This window comes from Pseudorasbora parva, chromosome 2 (genome assembly GCF_024679245.1).
Source record: "Pseudorasbora parva isolate DD20220531a chromosome 2, ASM2467924v1, whole genome shotgun sequence".
Classification (NCBI taxonomy): domain Eukaryota; kingdom Metazoa; phylum Chordata; class Actinopteri; order Cypriniformes; family Gobionidae; genus Pseudorasbora; species Pseudorasbora parva.
The window spans coordinates 57,622,490-57,637,746 of record NC_090173.1 but is presented as its reverse complement, the minus strand read 5'-3'; positions in this window follow the sequence as shown (position 1 = coordinate 57,637,746).

The following is a 15,257-nucleotide window of genomic DNA, read 5'->3' as shown; positions in this document are numbered from 1 at the left end:
TATTAGTATCGGGCACAATATTAAAATCCCCACCAATAAAAATTAAGGCATTTGGGTGTGCATTAAGCCACAACAGAATTTTCTCTTCTATTGCATCAAGTAGTAAGTCATTGTCATGCGAACTATTATAACCATAGATAACATTAATCTACAAAACTGAGGATTTAACGGAAGGCGAGTCATGGCAGTAAGGTCAACTAATATTCATGTTTCACAAGTTAAACAGTACATTATATAATATGTATATATACGTATTTTTATTGTGAAAGATTCCTGAATAGAGTTCTGCAGGAATGAGCCCTAAAATAAAAAAAGTTGCATCTTTGCACTTCCAGTTCCATCATCCCAAAGTCAATGTTTACATACACACTCTTTACCCGATTATGCACAATAAAGGGATAGTTCACTTAAGAATAAAAATTCTGTCATCATTTCCTCACTCTCAAGTTGTTCCAAACTAATTCACTATTGTCCATCTTCACAACACCAGCAGAACTTCTGTTAATTCGGTGCAGGTCCACATTAAAGGGTAAGTTCAGCCAGAAATGTAACTTCTGTCATTAATTCCTCGTGTGGTTGGACAGCCGTCAGACCTCCGCTCATCTTCACACACAGATGAAGATATTAGTGTTGAAATCCGATGGCTCAGAAAGGCCTTCATTGACACCAATGTCATTTCCTCTCTCAAGACCCATAAAGGCACTAAAGACGTCGTTACAAAGCCCATCTCACTACAGCTGCTCTACAATCATTTATGAAGAGACCAGAATAGTTTTTGTGCGCAAACAAAAAATCAAAATAGCGACTTTATTTAACTTTATTCTGAGCCTCAGACATGAACTCATGAAGCGACGTCACGACGCATGTGCAAGAAAATGGCATCAAGCACAGTTTGGGCATCCATGAAATGCACACTTTACGCCCGTTTCACACATACTCCGTTTGCAGTCCGTGTGCGGTGCGTGTTGCGTTGCGTGTGTGTTGCAGGAGCCCCACACCCAGTGTTTTCAAATTTCACATATGCTGCGTTTGCAGTCCGCATCTGATCCGCTGTTGCATACCACAAACACAGCATTAATTCATTATTTTTTTAAATCCAAAAGTTTTTACTGAACATGCCTCGTCAGAATTCAAATTCTCTTTGTTTACTCTTTAATAGAAGTCAGGTTATGTAGCCTACTACATTTAAACAACATTTTATTAAATTCTTTTATTCATATTTATATACTTTAGATTTAGCTCACACAAGTGGCAAAACATTTAAACATAGTTTATAGCCTTAAATCACAAACATTTTAAACTAGAAACTTACAATAGTCTATTCAAAAACAGCCGACTCTCGTCTTTTCTTTCGTTTTTAACCCCTTTTAAAAGAAATCCTGCAGGTCAAAAAGAACTTTGCTTTTCACCTCCAAGAAAGTATGAGTGCTATCCATTATGGCACATTTTTTTACCTAAATGCCAGGTAAGGTGTCGTTTTGTTGCTTTACTTGAGAAAAAAAGCCATGTGTTGACTTTGAAACAAGAGTATAAATGATATGCATCTGTGGTGAAATTACTAGATTTTCGCGTCATGCAGCAACGCAGCGCAGCAAAAAATGGACTGGGTACGAAAACGATCCGTGCACTGCTGCAGACGCAACGCATCTGGAACGGACTGACGGACAGCATCCGCGTGCAGTGTAGCGCGTGTTAGCTGTCAATAAAGGTGTACGTGGCGGCCCTGGGTGCCTTCCACGTCCCTTTGGGTGGAGTGTCTTTAGGAAGACACCCTCTAATTACACGTTTCCTCCGTGGTACCTTAAGGTTGAGGCCGGTCATGCACTCGAGGGTCCCGGCATGGGACTTGGCCATTGTTTTGCGGGGCTTATCTGAGCCTCCGTTTGAACCCTTAGAGGAGGTTTCAGAGAAGTTCCTCACCCTAAAGACCATCTTCCTTTTGGCCATTTCGTCTCTAAAGAGAATAGGAGATTTTCAGTCCCTGTCAGTAGGGCCCTCATGCCTAGAGTTTGCGCCTGGTATGGTAAAGGCTTTTCTGCATCCCAGACCAGGTTACATCCCCAAGGTTCCTACGAGCCCACGGGGCCCCATCACTCTACAAGCCTTCTGTCCTCCTCCTTTCATGACGTCAGACCAGGAAAAGTTAAATCTGCTGTGCCCTGTCAGGGCGTTAGATACATATGTCCACAGAGCTGCCCTGTGGAGAAAGACCGATCAACTGTTCGTCTGTTTCGGAGCCCCAAAAAAGGGGGCTCCAGTGTCTAAGCAGAGAATGAGCAAGTGGGTGGTCGAGGCCATCTCACTTGCTTATGAGGCGGTCGGGCAGCCGTCTCCACTGGCTGTCCGGGCGCACTCTACCAGGGGTATGGCTGCTTCTAAAGCACTTTTGTTGGGGGCTTCCCTCCAAGACATTTGTAATGCAGCAGGCTGGTCATCGCCGCTGACCTTCGTCAGATTCTACGAGTTAGATTTGGCATCTACAGTTGGGGCGCAGGTACTCTCGTAGTCGTGTGCGCTTCGGCTTCACACATACGAGGCACTTGGTCCCATGGCGATGTGGGTATAAGCGTTCTCACAGCGTTTCGACGCAGCTCGAGTTCCCCGAAAGGGAACGTCTCGGCTACGTATGTAACCCTAGTTCCCTGAGGGAACAAGACGCTGCGTCGCCCTGCCATACTCCCGGCGTGCCCGTGATCACTTACTTCAGGCTTTATCAGAAGCTAGTTCCTGTTTGTTTTCACGGACGCTTTATAGCTTCCGGTCGATGACGTCATCACGCCGACGATCGATCGATCTTCCGATGGAATGGTTCTACACGCGCTTGACGACGCATTAACGCAGAGGCGTTCTCACAGCGTTTCGACGCAGCTCGAGTTCCCTCAGGGAACTAGGGTTACATAAGTAACCGAGACGATTTTGTACCATAGAAACTTTGTAGATAAACAATACCGGCAATTCCACTTTCTATTTTAATCAAACTACACACTACCTCACCAGAACGCTACAACAAAACTAATAACGTTATATACTGTATAAACCAAACGGCTGCGCAAACCCCCACGCTTCGTGATTGCATTCACAGGTTAGCTAAAGACAACAGCAGTGCTTTTCAATCTGCTCGTTCAAGCTAACAAAAAAAATAAAACAGTTTATACTTATAGCCATGGGAGATGATACACTTCGCCCTGTCTGGCCGTATCCTTTAGACGCCGTACCGTGGTAACACTGTCCATGTTTTCCATATAGTCATCTGGTCCCAAATGCTTTGAGCAAACACGCAGTTTCTTGTTTGAATCTACCGGTGTTTTAATATCTATGGTTCAGTCAACCACTGATTCTTTAGTTCCTTGATTTTCGTTGGTATTCTGTGAAACATGATGGTAGAATACACCTTCGACTCACTATCACAGCCCTTCACGACACACAGAACCATGGCTAATCACACAGTAAATCCCATTCATAATTTGCCGACTGCAACTCTGCATTATTTGCAATGTCACAAACTTAGTGCTGGTCGCATTGGAAGCTACCTATCTGAGGACTACTTTCAGGCTCTGCGTAATATCATCGCGCCGCTGAACACATGGCACGACCGCAAAGTCATTTAGAACCTAAATCTAAACTTTTAATTTTCCGTTGGTCTTGGTACAAGATGTACAAGTTTTAAATAGGAAAAATATTATCTTTGAAAAATAAAATCTTTGGTCACTTCTGAGCTCGATGCTTATGGACCTATATGATTCAATGATGTATGCTAAGCTATGCTAAAAGTGCTAACGCCAGATACAGAGATCAGCTGAATGGATTCAAAAACGGTAAAACTCAACTGTTTTAACTCTAAGGGACTTGGAAAATGAGCCTATTTTTTTAAAAAAGTGGAGTGTTCCTTTAATACTTTGAAGTCCCCATGAACTGACTTGAAGAGTATTGAGTGCAGTTGTGTTGAGTTTTGTTTGTATTCCCCCTATTCCCAAAAGAGAACAAAATGGTAAATGTTAGATGCCTTTATCTGATAGCTGAGAGGATGTTGCAGTGATTCTATCATATAGATCAGTGGTTCTCAGACCCTTCTCTCTGCAGATCCTGTATGTCTCCTTAAGCTGAGTTTTATGTCTTTATAGCATGGATGCATCTAAAGAAGACGGGTCCTTGGGAAGACTTGTAAACGATGAGCACAGGAATCCTACTTGCAAAATGAGAACCATTGAAGTAAGCAGAAAACCTCACCTTTGTCTCTTTGCTGTGCGAGACATTCTACCAGGGGAAGAAATCACGTACAATTATGGCGACTCCGATTGGCCGTGGTGAGTCAAGGTACTCAAGAGAATCCTAAAAAGATTGATCATTAATTAGGCCTGTTGCGATATGGTTATTTGATCTAATCGTGGTTGTCTGAAATAGTTGTCTTATAGCTCTCTTTTATAGGTCTAAAGCAAAAGGGGGAGTTATTGACTAAAAGAAATAGACAAGCTAGCACCAATTAAGGTTTCGTGCAATATATGTAAAGTTATTTGGAGCCATTCCATAGCTTAATATGAGGGACAGAAGAATATTTACATTGTTAAATTAAAGTTTAACGGATCTTTATGGAAACTCATCTTGCCTCCGCTGCGACTCTCAATCATCTCCGTTCAGCATTCAAACAGTGCACCTCGTCCGGTTACAACAGGCAGCACGGTGAAACTCTCCTACTATTAATTTAATAATATTTAATAATTAAAAAAGGGTCTGCTATTCCAATAAAACTCAATGTTCTCTCTTTAAACTTATCCACATTAAACGTCTATGTAAATACTTCACAAACAGACAGGTGACAGTTTGTCACTTCAAGAAATAAACAAAACAGAATTTTCCCAAAAAACATCTTGTGAACTTATTGGCAACAGGGGTGTAAAGTGTCCCCTTTAAGCACAGCCAGACTTTTTGCATCTAATGATGCATATCTTAATTTAAATGCTTTTTCATGTAACACAAAATTAAATATTATTGTGTGAGAGATTAATATTTTATTTTTACATAACTTCTTGTACTCAAACTAATACCTTGGGTACGTTTCCCCTATATATATATATATCACCTCCTATATATATATATATATATATCACCTCCTTCAGGCTATTTCTTCTTCAATCACTCCTGCACTCACTCACATTGTCAACACTTCTCTTCACACGGGAACCTTTCCCACAGCATTTAAGCAGGCTCGGGTAACCCCACTGCTTAAGAAACCCTCTCTGAATCCAGCACTTTTAGAAAACTACCGACCGGTATCCCTTCTGCCTTTCATTGCAAAGACCCTTGAGCGAGTTGTGTTCAATCAACTCTCTAAGTTTCTTGAAAGGGACAACCTCCTAGACAACAACCAATCCGGCTTCAAAAGCGGTCATTCGACTGAGACGGCCTTGCTCTCGGTAACTGAGGCACTGAGACTGGCAAAAGCAGCTTCCAAATCCTCAGTGCTCATTCTGCTGGATCTGTCTGCTGCTTTTGACACAGTTAACCACCAGATCCTCCTGTCAACACTTAAGAGGACGGGGATCTCAGGATCTGCTCTCCAGTGGTTCAGGTCTTACCTCTCTGGTAGGTCCTACAGGGTGTCATGGAGAGGTGAAGTGTCTAAGTCTTATAATCTAGCTACTGGGGTTCCCCAGGGCTCAGTCCTTGGACCACTTCTCTTCTCCATCTACATGTCATCATTAGGTTCTGTCATTCAGAAACACGGCTTCTCCTATCACTGCTATGCGGATGACACTCAACTCTACTTCTCATTTCAACCAGATGATCCTACAGTCAGTGTTCGTATCGCTGCCTGTCTGACAGACATTTCTGACTGGATGAAAGAGCATCATCTTAAACTCAATCTTGCAAAGACAGAATTACTTGTTTTCTCAACCAACCCAGCACTTCATCAAAATTTCTCCATTCAGCTTGGTTCATCGACCATAACTCCATCAAGGACAGCAAGAAACCTTGGAGTTGTGATTGATGACCAGTTAAACTTCACTGACCACATTACTGCAACAGCCCGGTCCTGCAGATTTGCTTTATACAACATTAGAAAGATTAGACCCTTCCTATCAGAACAGGCTGCACAACTCCTGGTTCAAGCTCTTGTTCTCTCCAGACTGGATTATTGTAATGCTCTTCTGGCTGGGCTTCCAGCATGCACTATCAAACCCTTGCAGCTGATCCAGAATGCAGCGGCGAGAATGGTCTTTAATGAGCCGAAGAGAGCGCATGTTACGCCTCTCTTCATCAAACTGCACTGGTTGCCAATGGCTGCTCGCATCAAATTCAAGGCACTAATTATCGCCTACAAAACAACCTCTGGCTCGGCACCAATATACCTAAATTCACTTGCTCAGACTTACACACCCTCCAGAAGCTTGCGTTCTGCGAACGAGCGGCGCCTCGTGGTTCCATCCCAAAGAGGCATGAAATCGCTCTCACGGACATTTTCCTGGACCGTTCCTACCTGGTGGAATGACCTGCCGATCTCAATTCGTGCTGCCGAGTCTGTAGCCATTCTTAAAAAACATCTTAAGACACATCTTTTCCATTTGCACTTGACCAATACAGAATAGCACTTACTGATCACCACAGCAACGACCAAAAGCGTACACTCCGGGATCATATCTACGTCTCTCATCCGGATTTGCGCCTTCAGGCGGGTATGTTACATAGTAATCATAACTATCAGAATCCAGTGTTCTGTATATTGCGTACGTGAGTTTTTGTTGTAGATGGCTATTGCTGCGCGTTTAGCTAGAATACAAAACCAACCCATTGGGCCACTGAATCTGCATTAACGACAACAGCTGGGGCAACAGCCTTAGTCCTAATGGGTTGTAGCTATCTTAGCTATCAAAATCCAGTGTTCGGCACTGTGCGGACGTGAGTTTTTGTTGTAAATGTCTGTCTTTAAAAAAAAAAAAAAAAAAAAAAAAAAAAAAAAAAAAAAAAAAATTTGTGTATTGTGCTAATTAATTGAGATTTCTTACAGCTCTTACAGGTTTTTGGCCTTGTCTGTTTCGTTGCTTCTATTACTCTCCCCTTTTTTGTAAGTCGCTTTGGATAAAAGCGTCTGCTAAATGATTAAATGTAAATGTAAATGTATATATATATTCTTTACATTCATATATAAATATAACAATTGTTGACTGTATGAATACATTTCTTTACTATTTAAAGCTGTTAACTGTAATCTTACACTGCAAAATGATAACTAACAAAGGATTAAAATACATCACAATTATTTAATGAATGAAGCTCACCCAAAAATTATGACAAAGCCCTAAAACAGATAATTAATCGTCAAAGCCCTAAAATTGTCAATTAATCGGCATAATCGCAATAATTTGTTAGGCAATAAATCGTCAGCCAAATTTCATAATCGTGACAGGCCTATCAGTAATTCATGATAACCTTTTACACTCGTTTTGATTAGTTACCAGTGATTAGTTGTGGTTCCATATTTCTCAAGCCTTTGAGTCAAGGATCAGCAGAATCCACTGATTGTGAGTGACATATTGTGTTGTTGAGTTGTGAGTGAGTAACGTGTCTGGGTGTTAGCAGAAGGAAAGGAGTGAAAGATAATGTATAGGACAGCTAGAGGAATGAACCTGTACTAGTTTTCTGTTCTTTACATATATTTCTGATTTTGACATTTACTGATTTCTCTTCTGCCCTCCAGCCCCATTGTGCTGCTTCTGTTTCCTCGCCTGAATTGGACATGGTGATCAGCAAAGGTCCACATAAGCAGTCAGGCAAAGCAAGAACATCAGGGAATAAAACGGTAACCATCTCCTACATGCAGCAACTATCTATTGATGAGAAACACTGTCAGGGTTCCCACTCATCCTGGAAAACCTGGAAAATTGATGAGAAAATATTTGAGAAAATGTCAAATGTTCTGGAAAATCTTGCTGTTGTCCTGGAAAATCTATATATTTTTTCTTGGTTCTCGGTTTTTCTTTAGCTGAGTACAAAGTGTGAATGTTCAGGATGAGTTTTGACAGGTGAGAGTAGTGTTTGAATGATGATGTTTAGTCTTGTGTTGCCTCTTGCAGCGGTTAGCTAATGTTATTAACTGCTCAAATGTGTGCAGTGAATGTTAACTGGTAAGTAACTACCTAATCACATAATTTTGATATAAACTTACAATTCTTTTTTTATGGAATATGACTTAATGACTTAACATCTCGAAATAATGAGAAACCTTCTTGAAATATTGACTTAACATCTCGAAATAATGAGAAACTTTCTCGAAATAATGACTTAACATCTCAAAATAATGACTTAACATCTCGAAATCATGACTTAACATCTCGAAATAATTACTTAATATCTCAAAATAATGAGAAACTTTCTCGAAATAATGACTTAACATCTCAAAATAATGACTTAACATCTCGAAATCATGACTTAACATCTCGAAATAATTACTTAATATCTCAAAATAATGAGAAACTTTCTCGAAATAATGACTTAACATCTCAAAATAATGACTTAACATCTCGAAATCATGACTTAACATCTCGAAATAATTACTTAATATCTCGAAATAATGAGAAACTTTCTCGAAATAATGACTTAACATCTCAAAATAATGACTTAACATCTCAAAATCATGACTTAACATCTCGAAATAATTACTTAATATCTCGAAATAATGAGAAACTTTCTCGAAATAATCACTTAATATCTCGAAATTATGAGAAACTTTCTCGAAATAATTACTTAATATCTCGAAATTATGAGAAACTTTCTCGAAATAATTACTTAATATCTCGAAATATTGAGAAACTTTCTCGAAATAATTACTTAATATCTCGAAATAATGAGAAACTTTCTCGAAATAATCACTTAATATCTCGAAATAATGAGAAACTTTCTCGAAATAATTACTTAATATCTCGAAATAATGAGAAACTTTCTCGAAATAATTACTTAATATCTCGAAATATTGAGAAACTTTCTCGAAATAATTACTTAATATCTCGAAATAATGAGAAACTTTCTCGAAATAATTACTTAATATCTCGAAATAATGAGAAACTTTCTCGAAATAATCACTTAATATCTCGAAATTATGAGAAACTTTCTCGAAATAATCACTTAATATCTCGAAATAATGAGAAACTTTCTCGAAATAATTACTTAATATCTCGAAATAATGAGAAACTTTCTCGAAATAATTACTTAATATCTCGAAATAATGAGAAACTTTCTCGAAATAATCACTTAATATCTCGAAATTATGAGAAACTTTCTCGAAATAATCACTTAATATCTCGAAATAATGAGAAACTTTCTCGAAATAATTACTTAATATCTCGAAATAATGAGAAACTTTCTCGAAATAATTACTTAATATCTCGAAATAATGAGAAACTTTCTCGAAATAATTACTTAATATCTCGAAATAATGAGAAACTTTCTCGAAATAATTACTTAATATCTCGAAATAATGAGAAACTTTCTCGAAATAATTACTTAATATCTCGAAATAATGAGAAACTTTCTCGAAATAATCACTTAATATCTCGAAATTATGAGAAACTTTCTCGAAATAATCACTTAATATCTCGAAATAATGAGAAACTTTCTCGAAATAATTACTTAATATCTCGAAATAATGAGAAACTTTCTCGAAATAATTACTTAATATCTCGAAATATTGAGAAACTTTCTCGAAATAATTACTTAATATCTCGAAATAATGAGAAACTTTCTCGAAATAATTACTTAATATCTCGAAATATTGAGAAACTTTCTCGAAATAATCACTTAATATCTCGAAATAATGAGAAACTTTCTCGAAATAATCACTTAACATCTCGAAATAATGAGAAACTTTCTCGAAATAATTACTTAATATCTCGAAATAATGAGAAACTTTCTCGAAATAATCACTTAATATCTCGAAATTATGAGAAACTTTCTCGAAATAATCACTTAATATCTCGAAATAATGAGAAACTTTCTCGAAATAATTACTTAATATCTCGAAATAATGAGAAACTTTCTCGAAATAATTACTTAATATCTCGAAATAATGAGAAACTTTCTCGAAATAATTACTTAATATCTCGAAATAATGAGAAACTTTCTCGAAATAATCACTTAATATCTCGAAATTATGAGAAACTTTCTCGAAATAATCACTTAATATCTCGAAATAATGAGAAACTTTCTCGAAATAATTACTTAATATCTCGAAATAATGAGAAACTTTCTCGAAATAATTACTTAATATCTCGAAATATTGAGAAACTTTCTCGAAATAATTACTTAATATCTCGAAATAATGAGAAACTTTCTCGAAATAATTACTTAATATCTCGAAATATTGAGAAACTTTCTCGAAATAATCACTTAATATCTCGAAATAATGAGAAACTTTCTCGAAATAATCACTTAACATCTCGAAATAATGAGAAACTTTCTCGAAATAATTACTTAATATCTCGAAATAATGAGAAACTTTCTCGAAATAATCACTTAATATCTCGAAATTATGAGAAACTTTCTCGAAATAATCACTTAATATCTCGAAATAATGAGAAACTTTCTCGAAATAATTACTTAATATCTCGAAATAATGAGAAACTTTCTCGAAATAATTACTTAATATCTCGAAATATTGAGAAACTTTCTCGAAATAATTACTTAATATCTCGAAATAATGAGAAACTTTCTCGAAATAATTACTTAATATCTCGAAATATTGAGAAACTTTCTCGAAATAATCACTTAATATCTCGAAATAATGAGAAACTTTCTCGAAATAATCACTTAACATCTCGAAATAATGAGAAACTTTCTCGAAATAATTACTTAATATCTCGAAATAATGAGAAACTTTCTCGAAATAATCACTTAATATCTCGAAATTATGAGAAACTTTCTCGAAATAATCACTTAATATCTCGAAATAATGAGAAACTTTCTCGAAATAATTACTTAATATCTCGAAATAATGAGAAACTTTCTCGAAATAATTACTTAATATCTCGAAATAATGAGAAACTTTCTCGAAATAATTACTTAATATCTCGAAATAATGAGAAACTTTCTCGAAATAATTACTTAATATCTCGAAATAATGAGAAACTTTCTCGAAATAATTACTTAATATCTCGAAATAATGAGAAACTTTCTCGAAATAATTACTTAATATCTCGAAATAATGAGAAACTTCCTCGAAATAATTACTTAATATCTCGAAATAATGAGAAACTTTCTCGAAATAATCACTTAATATCTCGAAATTATGAGAAACTTTCTCGAAATAATCACTTAATATCTCGAAATAATGAGAAACTTTCTCGAAATAATTACTTAATATCTCGAAATAATGAGAAACTTTCTCGAAATAATTACTTAATATCTCGAAATAATGAGAAACTTTCTCGAAATAATTACTTAATATCTCGAAATAATGAGAAACTTTCTCGAAATAATTACTTAATATCTCGAAATAATGAGAAACTTTCTCGAAATAATTACTTAATATCTCGAAATAATGAGAAACTTTCTCGAAATAATTACTTAATATCTCGAAATATTGAGAAACTTTCTCGAAATAATCACTTAATATCTCGAAATAATGAGAAACTTTCTCGAAATAATTACTTAATATCTCGAAATAATGAGAAACTTTCTCGAAATAATTACTTAATATCTCGAAATATTGAGAAACTTTCTCGAAATAATCACTTAATATCTCGAAATAATGAGAAACTTTCTCGAAATAATCACTTAATATCTCGAAATAATGAGAAACTTTCTCGAAATAATTACTTAATATCTCGAAATAATGAGAAACTTTCTCGAAATAATTACTTAATATCTCGAAATAATGAGAAACTTTCTCGAAATAATCACTTAATATCTCGAAATTATGAGAAACTTTCTCGAAATAATCACTTAATATCTCGAAATAATGAGAAACTTTCTCGAAATAATTACTTAATATCTCGAAATAATGAGAAACTTTCTCGAAATAATTACTTAATATCTCGAAATAATGAGAAACTTTCTCGAAATAATTACTTAATATCTCGAAATAATGAGAAACTTTCTCGAAATAATTACTTAATATCTCGAAATAATGAGAAACTTTCTCGAAATAATCACTTAATATCTCGAAATTATGAGAAACTTTCTCGAAATAATCACTTAATATCTCGAAATAATGAGAAACTTTCTCGAAATAATTACTTAATATCTCGAAATAATGAGAAACTTTCTCGAAATAATTACTTAATATCTCGAAATATTGAGAAACTTTCTCGAAATAATTACTTAATATCTCGAAATAATGAGAAACTTTCTCGAAATAATTACTTAATATCTCGAAATATTGAGAAACTTTCTCGAAATAATCACTTAATATCTCGAAATAATGAGAAACTTTCTCGAAATAATCACTTAATATCTCGAAATAATGAGAAACTTTCTCGAAATAATCACTTAATATCTCGAAATAATGAGAAACTTTCTCGAAATAATTACTTAATATCTCGAAATAATGAGAAACTTTCTCTAAATAATTACTTAATATCTCGAAATATTGAGAAACTTTCTCATAATAATGACTTATTTTCTCGTAATTATGACTTAATCCACGCATGGGCAATTTGCGGGCAGCAGCAATAGCCTACGTACACATTAAGCGAGGCGGGCAGCAATCATGTGCTATCTTATTCATTTATTTTTGTTCTATTACTGTTGGATGAAAACTGCTACCCGATCACAACCTATATTTCTGTTGCAACTTTTTGGCAGCAGAACTCTGTTTCTCTATCGTTTAAAACACCATCCAACCAATGTGTGTATGTGTGTTTCCAGCGGTTTGAAGCTGTTCAATGAATATTGCCACCTCATGCAGCCACCTCTGTTCTTTCTGCACCAAAGATCGTTCTTGTTTAAAATCCTCTCAAGAGCACGTTTGCTCAGAGATAGGCTATTCAATGCAATTCAGATAATAAGATGTTAAGGCAATAATTGAATCATTAGTAGCTAAAACCACAGTAAAATACTCCTTAATGTGTTCACAATTCATCCTGTGTCGGGTCGCGGCAGATCAATGAGCAGCATGTTATAATTTCGATTTAGTAGCCTAAATCATAACTTCGTTTGCATGAATCATCATCATCAACACCACCGTCATTTAGCGTGATTCGCGCATATACGGCGCAATAATGACAGTTTATCATTATTACGAGATGTTAAGTCATTATTTCGAGAAAGTTTCTCAATATTTCGAGATGTTAAGTCATTATTTCGAGAAAGTTCTTTGAGCACCCGATAGGATTTTTGAGGCACCTTTAGTTTTTACTGTGTGTGTTAATACAAATACAGTTTATAAAGGGGTGTGCTGTTTTGATGGCCCCTGGTTTATTACAAATACAGTTTATAAAGGGGTATGCTGTTTTGATGACCCCTGGTTTAATACAAATACAGTTTATAAAGGGGTATGCTGTTTTGATGGCCCCTGGTTTATTACAAATACAGTTTATAAAGGGGTATGCTGTTTTGATGACCCCTGGTTTATTACAAATACAGTTTATAAAGGGGTATGCTGTTTTGATGACCCCTGGTTTATTACAAATACAGTTTATAAAGGGGTATGCTGTTTTGATGACCCCTGGTTTAATACAAATACAGTTTATAAAGGGGTATGCTGTTTTGATGACCCCTGGTTTATTACAAATACAGTTTATAAAGGGGTGTGCTGTTTTGATGGCCCCTGGTTTATTACAAATACAGTTTATAAAGGGGTATGCTGTTTTGATGGCCCCTGGTTTATTACAAATACAGTTTATAAAGGGGTATGCTGTTTTGATGACCCCTGGTTTAATACAAATACAGTTTATAAAGGGGTATGCTGTTTTGATGGCCCCTGGTTTAAAACAAATACAGTTTATAAAGGGGTATGCTGTTTTGATGGCCCCTGGTTTAATACAAATACAGTTTATAAAGGGGTATGCTGTTTTGATGGCCCCTGGTTTAATACAAATACAGTTTATAAAGGGGTATGCTGTTTTGATGGCCCCTGGTTTAATACAAATACAGTTTATAAAGGGGTATGCTGTTTTGATGGCCCCTGGTTTAAAACAAATACAGTTTATAAAGGGGTATGCTGTTTTGATGGCCCCTGGTTTAATACAAATACAGTTTATAAAGGGGTATGCTGTTTTGATGGCCCCTGGTTTAAAACAAATACAGTTTATAAAGGGGTATGCTGTTTTGATGGCCCCTGGTTTAATACAAATACAGTTTATAAAGGGGTATGCTGTTTTGATGACCCCTGGTTTAATACAAATACAGTTTATAAAGGGGTATGCTGTTTTGATGGCCCCTGGTTTAATACAAATACAGTTTATAAAGGGGTATGCTGTTTTGATGGCCCCTGGTTTAATACAAATACAGTTTATAAAGGGGTATGCTGTTTTGATGACCCCTGGTTTAATACAAATACAGTTTATAAAGGGGTATGCTGTTTTGATGACCCCTGGTTTAAAACAAATACAGTTTATAAAGGGGTATGCTGTTTTGATGACCCCTGGTTTAATACAAATACAGTTTATAAAGGGGTATGCTGTTTTGATGGCCCCTGGTTTAAAACAAATACAGTTTATAAAGGGGTATGCTGTTTTGATGGCCCCTGGTTTATTACAAATACAGTTTATAAAGGGGTATGCTGTTTTGATGACCCCTGGTTTAAAACAAATACAGTTTATAAAGGGGTATGCTGTTTTGATGACCCCTGGTTTAATACAAATACAGTTTATAAAGGGGTATGCTGTTTTGATGGCCCCTGGTTTATTACAAATACAGTTTATAAAGGGGTATGCTGTTTTGATGGCCCCTGGTTTATTACAAATACAGTTTATAAAGGGGTATGCTGTTTTGATGGCCCCTGGTTTATTACAAATACAGTTTATAAAGGGGTATGCTGTTTTGATGGCCCCTGGTTTAATACAAATACAGTTTATAAAGGGGTATGCTGTTTTGATGACCCCTGGTTTAATACAAATACAGTTTATAAAGGGGTATGCTGTTTTGATGGCCCCTGGTTTATTACAAATACAGTTTATAAAGGGGTATGCTGTTTTGATGACCCCTGGTTTAATACAAATACAGTTTATAAAGGGGTATGCTGTTTTGATGGCCCCTGGTTTATTACAAATACAGTTTATAAAGGGGTATGCTGTTTTGATGACCCCTGGTTTAAAACAAATACAGTT